This window comes from Rattus norvegicus, chromosome X, assembly GCF_036323735.1.
Source record: "Rattus norvegicus strain BN/NHsdMcwi chromosome X, GRCr8, whole genome shotgun sequence".
Lineage (NCBI taxonomy): Eukaryota > Metazoa > Chordata > Mammalia > Rodentia > Muridae > Rattus > Rattus norvegicus.
Window position 1 is genome coordinate 6,206,866 of NC_086039.1, and position 12,951 is coordinate 6,219,816.

Sequence of the window (12,951 nt, forward strand, 5' to 3'; positions counted from 1 at the left end):
AAAGAACACCACTTAGCAGGTATCTGCCAAGCAGAGTGGGGAACCCTGGCTGAGACTTTGGTAACAAAGGACCGGACTACGTGGCCTGAATAAATTAGGGAAATAACTAGGAAGGCCAACCTAATTCATTGACTCAGGTGAGAAATACCTGGCCAGACTGTTCCCAGTAGGAGACAAAAAGCTTCCAGATGCAAGGGCAGGGCTCAGCAGGGGTCAAACCTTGCTGGAGACCCAGAAGGGTCTTATTCCAGCTGAAAACATTCCATGAATGCAAACTTCTTGTGCATTACAGGGAGAGGTTTCGATCCTACAATCTAAGACTAAGGCCAATACAGCTCCCACATTTATTTATTTATTATTTATTTATTTATTTATTTTTATTTATTTATTTATTTATTTTCATTCATTTATTTGTTGTGAGAGAGAAAGTAAACATGAAATTGGGTAAGTAGCGAGATGAGGAGTATTTAGCAATAAAAAAGAGGGGAAGGAAAACACATTGTATATAAAATTGAAATTAAAAATCACATACAAATTATAATGAAAGTATAAAATGTAAAATCTTTTTTTAAATAAAATGTTTTTGTAGTGATTTCAAACCATTCAAGTATACTTAAATCTTCCTTGGTGAATCCCACATTTTAGGGGCTTTTAACTTTATTTTTTTTTCATTCAACATAATTCAAAACTTTATTGACTACAACATATTAATCACAAAGGATACAAAAGTAACAAAATATCTGAGTTCAAGAACTTAGAGAAAGTTAATATAAATTAATAGCCCCCAGACATGATTTATGGAATTTTCAAGTGTTTTTGAAATGAAATATGCTTTAAACACTTGAGTGCTGCCATTAATAGTAATGTTCCACCACACTGAGCATCTTCATTATTCTTTAAGCCATTTGTGATTAAGGGAGGATGTTATTTCAAATAGAGTACTAGGTGAGTTGATCATTACTTTCTGTTTGTCTTCAAGATCCCATAGTCCAGCTGTACAGGTACTTCATAACCAGTAAACATGCTGAGACAAGTATTCTGAATTAAATGGGGACACTCTAGGGGGTGGGAGCTATAGGTAATATTTAATAATATATTCTAGGAGGTGGGAGTTGGGAGGGGGACTATTGCATACAATCATTGCACACACCTACACATATGTATGCACACATGTATACGCACATGAACATGCACACACACATACATACACACATACACACACATACTTACAAACTAAATAAAATATATTAAAAAACATTTAGATGGAAATCTTGAGGTGGAGCAGAAAACATACAAGAAAACAATAGCAATAACTGTGCCAGGAGCATGATAAACTCTGGATGCAGAAATTGGTAGCAGATGAGGAAGGCTAGAATTAGATTGTCCTAATCTTGTAAAAGATAGTAAAGTTTTATTCTCCATTTCATGAACAGAAGTCGTAACAGCATGTGCTGTCACTTGATTTTTTTGATTTTAATGACTCTGAAAAGTCTAAGATGGAATCTCAGGGTCATTTTGATTTGCATTTTCCTAATGACTAAGGATGTTGAACATTTCTTTAAGTGCTTCTCAGCCAATAGAGATTCCACTGTTGAGAATTCTGTTTAGCTCTATACCCCATTTTTTTAATCAGATTATTTCATTTGTTGGAGTTTAACTTCTTGAGTTCTTTATATATATATATATATATATATATATATATGGATATTAGCTCTCTGACTGATGTAATGTTGGTAAAGATCTTGTCCCATTCTGTAGGCTGACATTTAGTATAATTAATGATGTTCTTTGCCATCCAGAAGCTTGTTAGTTTCATGAGGTTCCATATGTTAACTGTCAATCTTAGAGTCTGAGACATTAGTGTTCAGTTTAGAAAAGTGTCTCCTGTATCAATGAGTTAAACGTTTTTCCTCATTTCTCTATCAGATTTATTATAACTGGTCTTATGTGGAGGTTCTTGATCCATTTGGACTTGAGTTTTGTGCAGGATACATCTAGGTCTGTTTGCATTCTTCTACAGGCTGACATCCAGTTAGAGAAGTACCATTTGTTAAAGATGTTTTCTTTTTTCCACTGAATGGTTTTGGTTTCTTTGTAAAAAAATGAAGTATGGGTAGGTGTGTGGGTTTATTTCTAGGTCTTCAATTCAATTTCATTGATTAGTCTGTTTTTATGCCCATACGAGGTTTTATCACTATTGATCTGTAGTACAACTTGAAATCAGAGATCATGATATCACCAGCTCTTTCTTTATTCAGGATTGTTTAGCTATCCTGGAAATTTTTTTTTCCATATGACGTTGAGAATTGCTTTTTCAAAGTCTATAAAGAATTAGGTTGGAATTTTGGTTAGAATTAAACTTAATCTGTACATTCCTTTTGATAAGATAGCTTTCCTTCCCTCTCTCTCTCTCTCTCTCTCTCTCTCTCTCTCTCTCTCTCTCTCTCCCCCCTCTTCGTTTTTACACTCTTGATTTTGTTCCACTTCTGGTCCACCCTCTGACTGATCCACATCCCATACCTCCTCCCCAACTCCCACCCCCACCTCACCCACCCCACTAGACTTTAAACTCCCTGGGGCCTCTAGTTTCTTAAAGAAGGTTAGGTGCATCTAATGAACCCAGATTGGGTAGTCCTCTGCTATATATCTGTTGGGAGCCTCATCTCAGCTAGTATGTGCTGCCTGGTTGGTGATCCAGTATCTGAGAGATCTCAGGGGTCCAGGTTGAATGAGACTGCTGGTCCTCTTACAGGGTCGCCCTTCTCCTCAGCTTCATCCAGCTTTTGTCTAGTTCAACCAAAGGAGTCAGCCACTTCTGTTCATTGGTTGGGTGCAAATATCTGCATTTGACTCTTTCAGCTGCTTGTTGGGTCTTTTGGAGATTGGTCACTTTTTGTGAATGCTCCATAGTCTCAGTAATGGTGTCAGGATTTGGGGCCTCCCCTTGAGCTGGATTCCACTTTGGGCCTGTTGCTGGACCTTCTTTTCCTCAGTCTCTTCTCCTTTTCCATCCCTGAATTTCTTTTAGACAGGAAGAATTTTGGGTCAGCACTTTGGCTGTGGGATAGCAACCCCATCCCTCACTTGATGTCCTATCTTTCTGTTAGATGTAGGCTTTCAAGTTCCCTCTCCCCAATGTAGGGCATTTCATATAAGGTCCCCCACTTTCAGTCCTGAGAGTCTCTCACCTCCCGGGTCTCTGGTACATTCTGGAGGGTCCTCCTCCTAACCTCCTACCTCCTGAGGTCACCTGTTCCCTTTTCCACTATGTTAATTCTACTGATCCATGAGTTTTGGAGATCTTTCCATCTTCTGATATTTTCCTCAATTTCTTTCTTCAGGGACTTGAAGTTCTTGTCCTACAGGTCTTTCACTTGAGGACCAGGAGAATTAATAGAAATATACAGCTCCCAGGTTTGGGGCCTGGGGGAAACCTCTAAAATGTCCCAGAGACCTGGGATGGGGAGGTTCTCAGAACTCATTGTGGGCAACCTTAGATGAAATTCCCAACAATGGAATTAGACAGTAGTTAGACAGTAGTTAGACAGATTCCCCATGGAGAGATGGAGACAGTAACCAACCCTCAAAATTGTTCACCCAAATTGTCCCTGCCTAAAAGAAATGGTGGGGTCAAAATGGAGCAGAGATTGAGCAAATGGACAACCAGTGACTTTCCCAACTTGGGATCCATACCATGGGCAGACAGCAAATCATGATACTATATCTGATACTATGTTGTGCTTGGAGACAGGAGTCTAACATAGCTGTCTTCTGAGAGGTACTAGAGATAGATGCAGATACTCACAGCCAACCATTGAACTGAAGTTGGGCATCCCTAAGGAAGAGTTAGGAGAAGGATTAAAGGCCCTGTTGGAATGGCAATCCCATAGGAAGACCAAGAGTAAACTAACAGTACCAAGTAATATGGACACCTGGGACCTCGCAGACTCTACGCCGTGAAACAAAGAGCATACACGGACTGGTCTAAAGTCCTGGGCACATATGTAGCAGAGGACTGTCTTGGCTGGCCTCAGTGAGAGAGGATTTGTCTAATCCTATAGAAAATTGATGCCTTAGGAGGATGGATAACCAGAAGGGCACCCTCTCAGAGGTGAAGGGGATGTGGGATGTGAGGAAGAACTGTGTGAGGTAAGATTGGGATGGGGTCAACATTTTGGATGTAATAAAATGAAATAATTAATAAAAAAGAATGACACCAAGATATTTTATATTATTTGTGGGTATTGTGAGTTCCTTTCTCTGCCTATTTATCATTTGTAAAAAGGAGAGCTACTGGGTTTTTGTTTGTTTTCTTTCCCTTCTTTTTTTTTTTTAGTTAATTTTGTATCCCGTCACTTTGTTGAAATTGTGTATCAGGTATAGGAGTTCTCTGTTAGAATTTTGGGGATCACTTATGTATACTATAATATCATATGCAAATAGTAATTCTTTGACTTCCTTTACAATTTGTATCACCCTTGATTTCTTTTAGTTGTCATATTGCTCTAGCTAGAACATCGAGTACTATATTGAATGGGGAGAGGGCAGCCTTGTCTACTCCCTGCTTTTAGTGGAAATGCTTTAGGTTTCTCTCTATTTAGTTTGTCGTTGGCTATTGGCTTGCTATATATTGCTTTTACTGTGTTTAGGTACATACCTTGTATTCTTGATCTCCCCAAAACTTTTAAGGCGAAGAAGTGTTGGATTTTTATCAAGGGCTTTTTCAGAGATGCCCACTGTTTTTTTGTTTTTTTGTGGTTTTTTTTTTTTCAGTTTGTTGATATGGTGGATTACATTGATGGATTTTTTTTATATGAACCATCCCCTGCATCCCTGGGATCAAGTCTATTTTTTCATGGTGGATGATGTCTTTGATGTTTTCTTGAATTTGGTTTGCCAGTAGTTTATTGAGTACTTTTGCATGAATATTCATAAGGAAATTGTTCCAAAATTCTCTTTCTTTGTTGAGTTCTTGTGTGGTTTAAGTACCAGCGTGACTGGCCTCATAGAATGAGCTTGGCAATGTTCCTTCAGTTTCTATTTTGTAGAAGATTTTGAGGAATATTGGTATTTTCTTTTCTTTGAAAATCTGGTAGAATTCTACACTACTATCTGGCCCTTGGGTTTTTTCAGTTGAGAGACTTTTAATGAATTCTTCTATTTCCTGAGAAGTTATAGGACTCTTTAAATTGCCTGATGTTGATTTAACTTTGGTAAATGGCACCTATCAAGAAAATTGTCCATTTTGTTTAGATGTTCCAATTTTGTGAAGTATAGGCTTTTGTAATAAGATATAATGATTCTTTTGGATTACCCAGTGACTGTTATGTCTTCCTTTTCATTTCTGATTTTGTTAATTTAGCCCCTCTCTGTCTCTGTCTCTCTGTCTCTCTCTCTGTCTCTCTCTGTCTCTCTCTACCTCTCTCTCTCTCTCTCTCTCTCTCTCTCTCTCTCTGTTAGTGTAGCTAGGAGTTTGTTTATCTTATCTATTTTGGTTTTGTTGATTCTTTGTGTTGTTTTGCTTTGTTTCTTTTTGATTGATTTAAACTATTCTTCTATTCCTATTATTCCTGAGTTTGGTCTTTTCCTGATATTCCACAATTCTTGGATTTTTGTGTTAGAAACTTTTCCACCTCTAGGATTACCTCAGTTTTATATCTTAATCTTTGCTTTTACTTCCTTTTTCAGGTCTTAAACAGTTTCATTCACTTCCTTCAACTCTTTGATACTATTTTCTTGTATTTCTCTAAGGAATTCATTCATTTAGTCTTGAAAGGCCTCTATCCTCTTCATAAGATTGGATTTAAGGTCATTTTCTTGTACTTCAGCTGTATTAGAATATCCAGGACTTGCTATAGCAAGATAGCTGGATTTTGTTGGTGCTATATTGCCTTGGCTCTTGTTACTTGTATACTTATACTGCCTTTTAGCCATCTGGTTGTCATTGGTGTTCAGCACACCTAGTAGTCCCTGATGGCAGCAGGCCTCTGGAAATGCAGGAAGCATTGAAGGACTGGGTAAAGGAGGGCCCAGGGAACCGAGCAGAATTCACTACTGGTGTGTTTTCCCAGAGATGACCTTGCAGGCAGTCATTGCTCTTATTTTTAATAAACACATACTTTCACTATTACTCTTTGTCTTGTTAAATTCATTTTTTGAGACACAAAGGACACAGACATGGGTAACATTACCAGTTACCCAAAAATTCCTCCAGTAATATTTTATGCTAAATTTTTAAAAAAATCATCACAAAGCTTTGTTTTTTTAAACGATTAATATGTTTTGGTTTAATTTAAATATAATTAAATAATTTCTTAACTTTTTGCAACACCAATCCTTGCCATGTCTCCCTTTCTGCACTCAGTTCCTCTCAAGTGCATGGTTCTCTCTCTTTATTACTATTGTTACACAGGAGTGCATGCACATATATGTGTTTACACACACACTCATACACACACACACACACACTCATACACACACACACACATACACACACACACACGTACAATATGATTTCAGAGCTCACCATTTTATATTGCATAACCAAGGAGGTTTCCTATAGTTCTTTGTGTCAACTATAAGCAACTTTTGTAGGATCACTGAACTAGGATGTTCCAAAGCACACAGTATCCATGTGGTACTGTTTTTATGAAAAACACAAGAATAAGTGGGTCATGGATATTTGTACCAAGGACCCAAAAAGCTGCTGAGTTTGTGCTATATGTAGTAGGATCAGATTCCCTGCAAAAGGACTCTGAGAGGTAAAGGCACAACTTTATTAAGACTGAATTCCAAGGTTCAATGAACACTCCAGGATGTTGACAATGCCAAGATCCAAGATTGTAGAACATTTTCTGTGGAAAACTTCAGGCATGGAAGGGAACTAGATCATGAGAGAGGGTTCCACAGCAACCAGTACAACTATAGAGCTTGTGCTGCTTAAGTACATTGGAGCCCAGATGATGCCATTAGGAACACAAATTTTTGACATAGAGTTGCAGGATTTGGTTTTTATCTTGCTTGGTTTTGTCTTGTTTTATTTTGATCTTTCCTTATTTTGCTCTCATTTCTCCACTCTGAAATAGAAATGTTTATTCCATGCCATTGTATGCTGGTAGAATATAACTTTAAATTTTTTCAACAAGGGCACACAACTAAGATGCTTCTTCCTAAGTCCGAGAAGGGACTGAACTTTGACATAGTGTTGGAACTTGTAGTTAACTTCAGCTGTCAATTTGAGAGAAACCTAGAGTAATCAGGGAATAGGGAACCTTGTCTGCGTATTGTCAAGTTCAGATTTGTCTGAGGCCATGTCTGAAAAACATTTTATTAGTTTCTAATTTGTATAGAAAGGTCCAGCCCACTGTGGGTAGTGCTGACTATAGGGAAGTGGACCTGGCTGTATAAGAAATAGTAGCTAAGCAAAGTCAGGGGAAGAAATCCAATAAACAATATTCATCTGTGGTTTCGATTCCAAACTTCTACCTTGAGTTCCCGTCCTGGCTTCCCTAGACAATTGGCTAGAGAATATATCCTGAATACAGTATAATCTGAAAATCAAAGAAACCTTTTCTACCCCCAAGTTTGGACTGCAAGACTATGAAAACTTAAAGTTGAAATGAATGTGGTTTGCTATTAAGAAATACCTGTGAGACAAAGGGGGAAATGACTATGTTTATTAAGTGCTGTGTTTGGGTATCAAGTTGAGAAGAAGTGGGATTTAATTTCAATTGTCACTATGATTGGATTGAGAGATACCTAGGGTATTAATGGGATACATCTTTAAATTTGCCTATGAAGAGAAATCTATGAAGAGAAATTTAGCCCAAATGATAAGCCCAGCCTTATGGACAGCACTATCCAATGGGGCTGTGGTTTTAGAATGGATAAAATTTTTCCAAGAAAACATAAACAGATGGGCATGAACATTTGTCTCTGTATATGTTCTGATGTCAGGCACAATGTGATCAGCTGCTTCACATTTGGACCACCATGCCTTATTGTCATGATGAAATGTATTCCTGTTTAAATCGTGAGCCCAAATGAATATTTTTTTTTCCTTTAAGTTGCTTCTGTCAGCATTTTTGTCACAGTGACGGGAAAATTAACTAAGACAGCTGGAGGTTTAGCCAATGAAATTTAAGCCAAACTATTATCTTGCTGTTCAAGCCTGACTCTTCCTAAGGGACTTCCATGTTTTTTCCTTGTCTGCTGGCTAACCTGTGCAAATTCCCAGGATCAAGTCCAATGGAGCCACAGAGAAATGACCCTGAGAACTCACTTGAAGAATAACTTCCCAGGAGTCAGCAGCTGTGTGAAGAAATTAATTTATGCTGTATTGTCATAAAAATTTGAAGGTTGTTGCTCACAGTGATAACACATTCTTTGATTAAATCACTGTCTTACCTGTGCTGCTTACTCCTTCCTTTCAATCGTATTGTAAATACTTTTTATTATTTGGGGAAAAAAGTAATAATAAATCCTTCATGAAAAGTAAAAAAAAAAAAAAAAAAAAGGAAGCAACAACTTTCCCTTCTGATAAAACCAAAAAATAAATAAATAAATAAATAAATAAATAAATAAATAATTTAAAAGGATTTTATTCCCCTACATTTTATACCTAAGCTTCATTACCCATACATTTTACTTGAAGTGGGGAGGAAAAAAGGGAGGAGAGGGGAAGAAAAGATAGAGGAAGTAGTGAGAGACTATCAAGAAAGTAAAGCCAGGAAGAACTGATAAAGAAGGAAGGAGGAAAGAGAACTTTTGCATTGGGTTCAACGTCAAATACAGCAAACAAAATATTTTCCTTCATTTAAAATCTATTTAAGTAAAACAAAATTGACCCTCCTTATTCTTTTTTCACTTTTATTGAAAATAATTATTGTCACACAATATATCCTGATTCCTTCCTTCCTCTACTCCTTCCAGTTCCTCTACACCTCTCCTCCAATGCAAATTCACCCCTTCTATCTTGTTGTTAGAAAATAAACCGTTTCTTGGCCATAATAATAAAATAAAATATAATAAGTTTAAAAATGTAATGCATCAGAATAGAACAAAATGGAGGAAAAAGAGTTCATTTGCACACTATTTAATTTCATAAAAACATATGCAGAGGACATGAAGGGTTGAAAAGAAAAGAGGAAAGAATAATAGATAAGATAAAAATTTTAACAATAACTTCTTTTAAAGAAAAATTCTAGCATGACTTTCAGAGAATAAGAACCTTCAAATATGCTACTGGATTCATCTTCTGCTGACCATATAATCTAGGACATGTAGCCTTACCCATAAGAGTAGTTTGTTTCCCCAATAAGACCCCCTCATAGGAAACCAAATTTTCATTTGCAAGTGGTTATCAATGAGAATCCAAACCTACTCCATCTTGGAAAGAAAGAATAAAAGGCAGAGAACTTGACCCTCAACTGAACCCAAGTTGTACCCAAGTAACAGGAAACATCCCCACCGGTTATCCTTGGCCAGAGATACTCCCTAGCTACTTCCTATCAACAGTTAATCAAGGATTAGTCTGATTGGTTCAGATGTATTTTCAGACAGTTTGGAATTGTATATGGTCTTGCTTCAGAGCACCCACCTGTTGGCTTACAATATTCATTCAATAAGATGCTTGCCAACATGGACACACCCACCCTCACTTACTTTCATTTTCTATAAAACCTTGTTCCGGGCTGCTTCACCAAAACATCCTGTTGGTCAGCAGCGAGTAAGTCCAAACTTGAGTTTGTAATAAAAAGATCCTAATGTGATTACTTCGGGAACGGATCCCTGGTGGTCTTTTGGGATTCACAAATGCTTCCAGGCACAGCAATCAATAGGAGATGGCTTTGGGGTTAGGGGTGGGTGCATTTGTCTACTTCTCCTTTTATCTCTAGCATTCCATTTTGAACTCTCAGGCTGCTTAGGCTCTGTGGACTGTAGCATGATTATCTTTTATTTTATGGCTAATATCCACTTAAAAATGATTACTATTTTTCTGGGGCTGGGTTACCTCAATTAGGATCACCTTTTCTAGATCTATCCATTTGCCAGTAAATTTGATGATGTTTTTCAAAGCAAATATGGTATATTTTTCCAATGTACTATATCAGTTTTACCTATTTTCGGTTGAGAGACAACTGGTTGTTTCCAGTTTCTGGCCTATACAATTAAAGTTGCTATAAACACAGTCAACCAAATGTCTTTGTGGTATGATGGAATGTCCTTTGGATATAGACCCAAGAATAGTATAGCTAGATATAGACCCAAGAATAAGTATAGCTGGGTCTTGAGGTAGGTTTATTCCCAATTTTCTGAGAAACCACCACAATGACTTCTTCATTAGCTGTACAAGTTTTCTCTTTCCAGCAAGGAAGGAGAGTTCTCCTTGTTCCATATTCTTTCCATTCTCAAAGGTGTAAAATGGGATCTCAAGGTAGTTATGACTTGTATTTCCCTGATGACTAAGGATGTTGAATATTTCTTTAAGTGCTTTGAGGTCATTTGAGTTTCCTTTTTGGAGAATTCTGTCCAGATCTGTATTATAGCTCAGTAGCACAATTTAAGGTCAGGGATAGTTATAGCTCCAGTGGTTCTTTTATTATTTAAGATTGTTTTTAGTTATTATTTTTGTATGTTTCCGTATAAAGCTGAAGATTATCCTTTATCTATGAAGTTTGGAATTTTGATAGGGATTACACTGAATCTGTTCATTATTTGTGGTACAATGCCCATTTTTACTGTATTAATCCTATTCATCCATGAGCATGGGGATGTTTGTCATTTGTATGTAATTATTTGTTCAGGAATTTTCTGATATCATTTAGGTTATGAGATCCAGGAAGACATACAGTATTGTGGCTTTTCTATTTTCATAGACTGTGTTTTGCCTGAGGTTTTCAATAGAGGTGGCTAAATGAAATTGTCAATAAATAATTTGCAAGGAAATGTATACTATACATACTCAGGATTTAAAATAATTGGTTTGTTACACCAATTGTGATAATGTGATACTTCCCCTCCCATGACTTCCTTCTAGAAGAGCACATATCTTTTCTTTTCTAGCCCTAATATATTTAATTGTTTTAATCAACGTTGTAAAAACAAAACAAAACATACAGAACCACTTTTTGATTCATTGATCACCTAAATTGTTTGAGTGAATAAGGCACTCTCAATTAGTAATTTGCATTGTAGAAATTAGCTCAGGACTTAATAGAAATGTTCTCCTTGGGTATGGTGACATCCAACTCTAGTGAATCACACCAAAAATCCTGTTTAGTCTGAGATCTCAAAGGCTATTTCAAATGAGGAAACTGCTTGGGTAATCTTAATCTATAAGCAAAACCAACAAAGATGAAATAAGAACATCTCTTGTCCAAAGGATGGGTCTCAAATTGGGCTTGTCATTGGTTGGCCATTCCTTTAGTCTGTGCTTCATCTTTGTCCCTGTACATCTTGTAGGCAGGACACATTTTGGGTCAAAGTTTTTGTGGGTGGGTTGCTGTCCTTATGCTTCTACTGGGAGTCATTTTATAACCATTGACCAAGCTAGCTCAGTCAGTCAACAGCTTCTCCAGGGAAGGAGTGAGGATTGAAAAGAAAAAAGACAATTAGACAACATTTAACAGGACTCCAGCCTGTTCTGAGGCCGAAACAGATGTTTTATTTTCCAATCTGCGTTTATACCACATGCAGAATGATAAGATCAGTTCTGAGTTCAGGAACAAGCAAGGTGATAATCAAATCCTGTAAACACCTTTCTAGGGGCTAGTCAGGACAACCAAGACAAAAGAACTGCCACACAGGCTTCCACTGAGCCTGCTCTGAGCTTTGCATTAACTCAAATGTAAATGTTCTTAACCATGGTTTATTTCCTGAGCCCAAGCCCAAAGTCAGATTTCTGCCCTTGGCTTCTTTCTTTGGTCCTGATAAGGTCAGATTCCTGCCAAGTGTCTAGAAGTGAAGCAAGTGGCCCCAAAAGGGTTTCTACAAATCATATTCTTCTCCTACCAAACTAAACAATGAATGACTCATTTGGTTCCTCTTCCTTTTCCTTTCTAATCATTGTGGACTCATCCCAAGAAATTTTTGTCAGATGCATTTTGGCAACTAATGACAGGCAAGGGAATTTAATTTCTCTTGATTTTTCCCCCTAAGGCAAAACTTAGTACATTCCAGACCACTGGAAATTCCCCAGATTGTCTAGTGTTACGTGTTAGACTTTTTCAGTCTTCATAGTAGGTCCACATATTTTTACCCTTCATAAGGCTGTTATGTTTTGTTTGTCTTGTTTACAAGAGTTATTGGATCTTGAACTAACAGGAAATTTTGTGTTCATTCTCCCAATAAACCCAAACAAATCCTTTGCCACATTTTTTCCCTTGTTGGATCCCCTACATGATATTGCAAATACTTGGTCACAGGGACAATCTCTCAGTTAGAGCCAGGAGGCATACCAAATCAACACATTTTAAAAACTTCTGTAGGTTTCAACAGTCTTCAGTTGACTTTTAAGGAAAGAGGATAGATTCATGATGAGGTGATAACGCTGTGGTGGAGAGGAGAGGAAGAATGAGGTATGCATACACACAAACATGCTTGTGTAACAGGAATACTTCATACCTAAGAGATGCCAGTTCATATTATTACTAACCTGATTTTTATTGTTATTTCATTGGCCAATGCTTCTTTTCTAAAACATCTTACAACACCCTAAATGAAGCTGAAAGTTTCTGGTCTCAGAACAATGATGTTGGCCAAAATTAGAGTAAAGGATAGATTGCCTCCTAAACCCACCCTTTTACTCTAACACTAATAACTAAGTATCTGCCAACATAAAGAAAAATATGCAAGCAAGAATGTTAGCTATTCTGCCTCACAGCTGAGGACATCTGGGTGCAACATCAAAATTCGACCTCACACTTAGATTTTGACCTGAAAACAAAACAA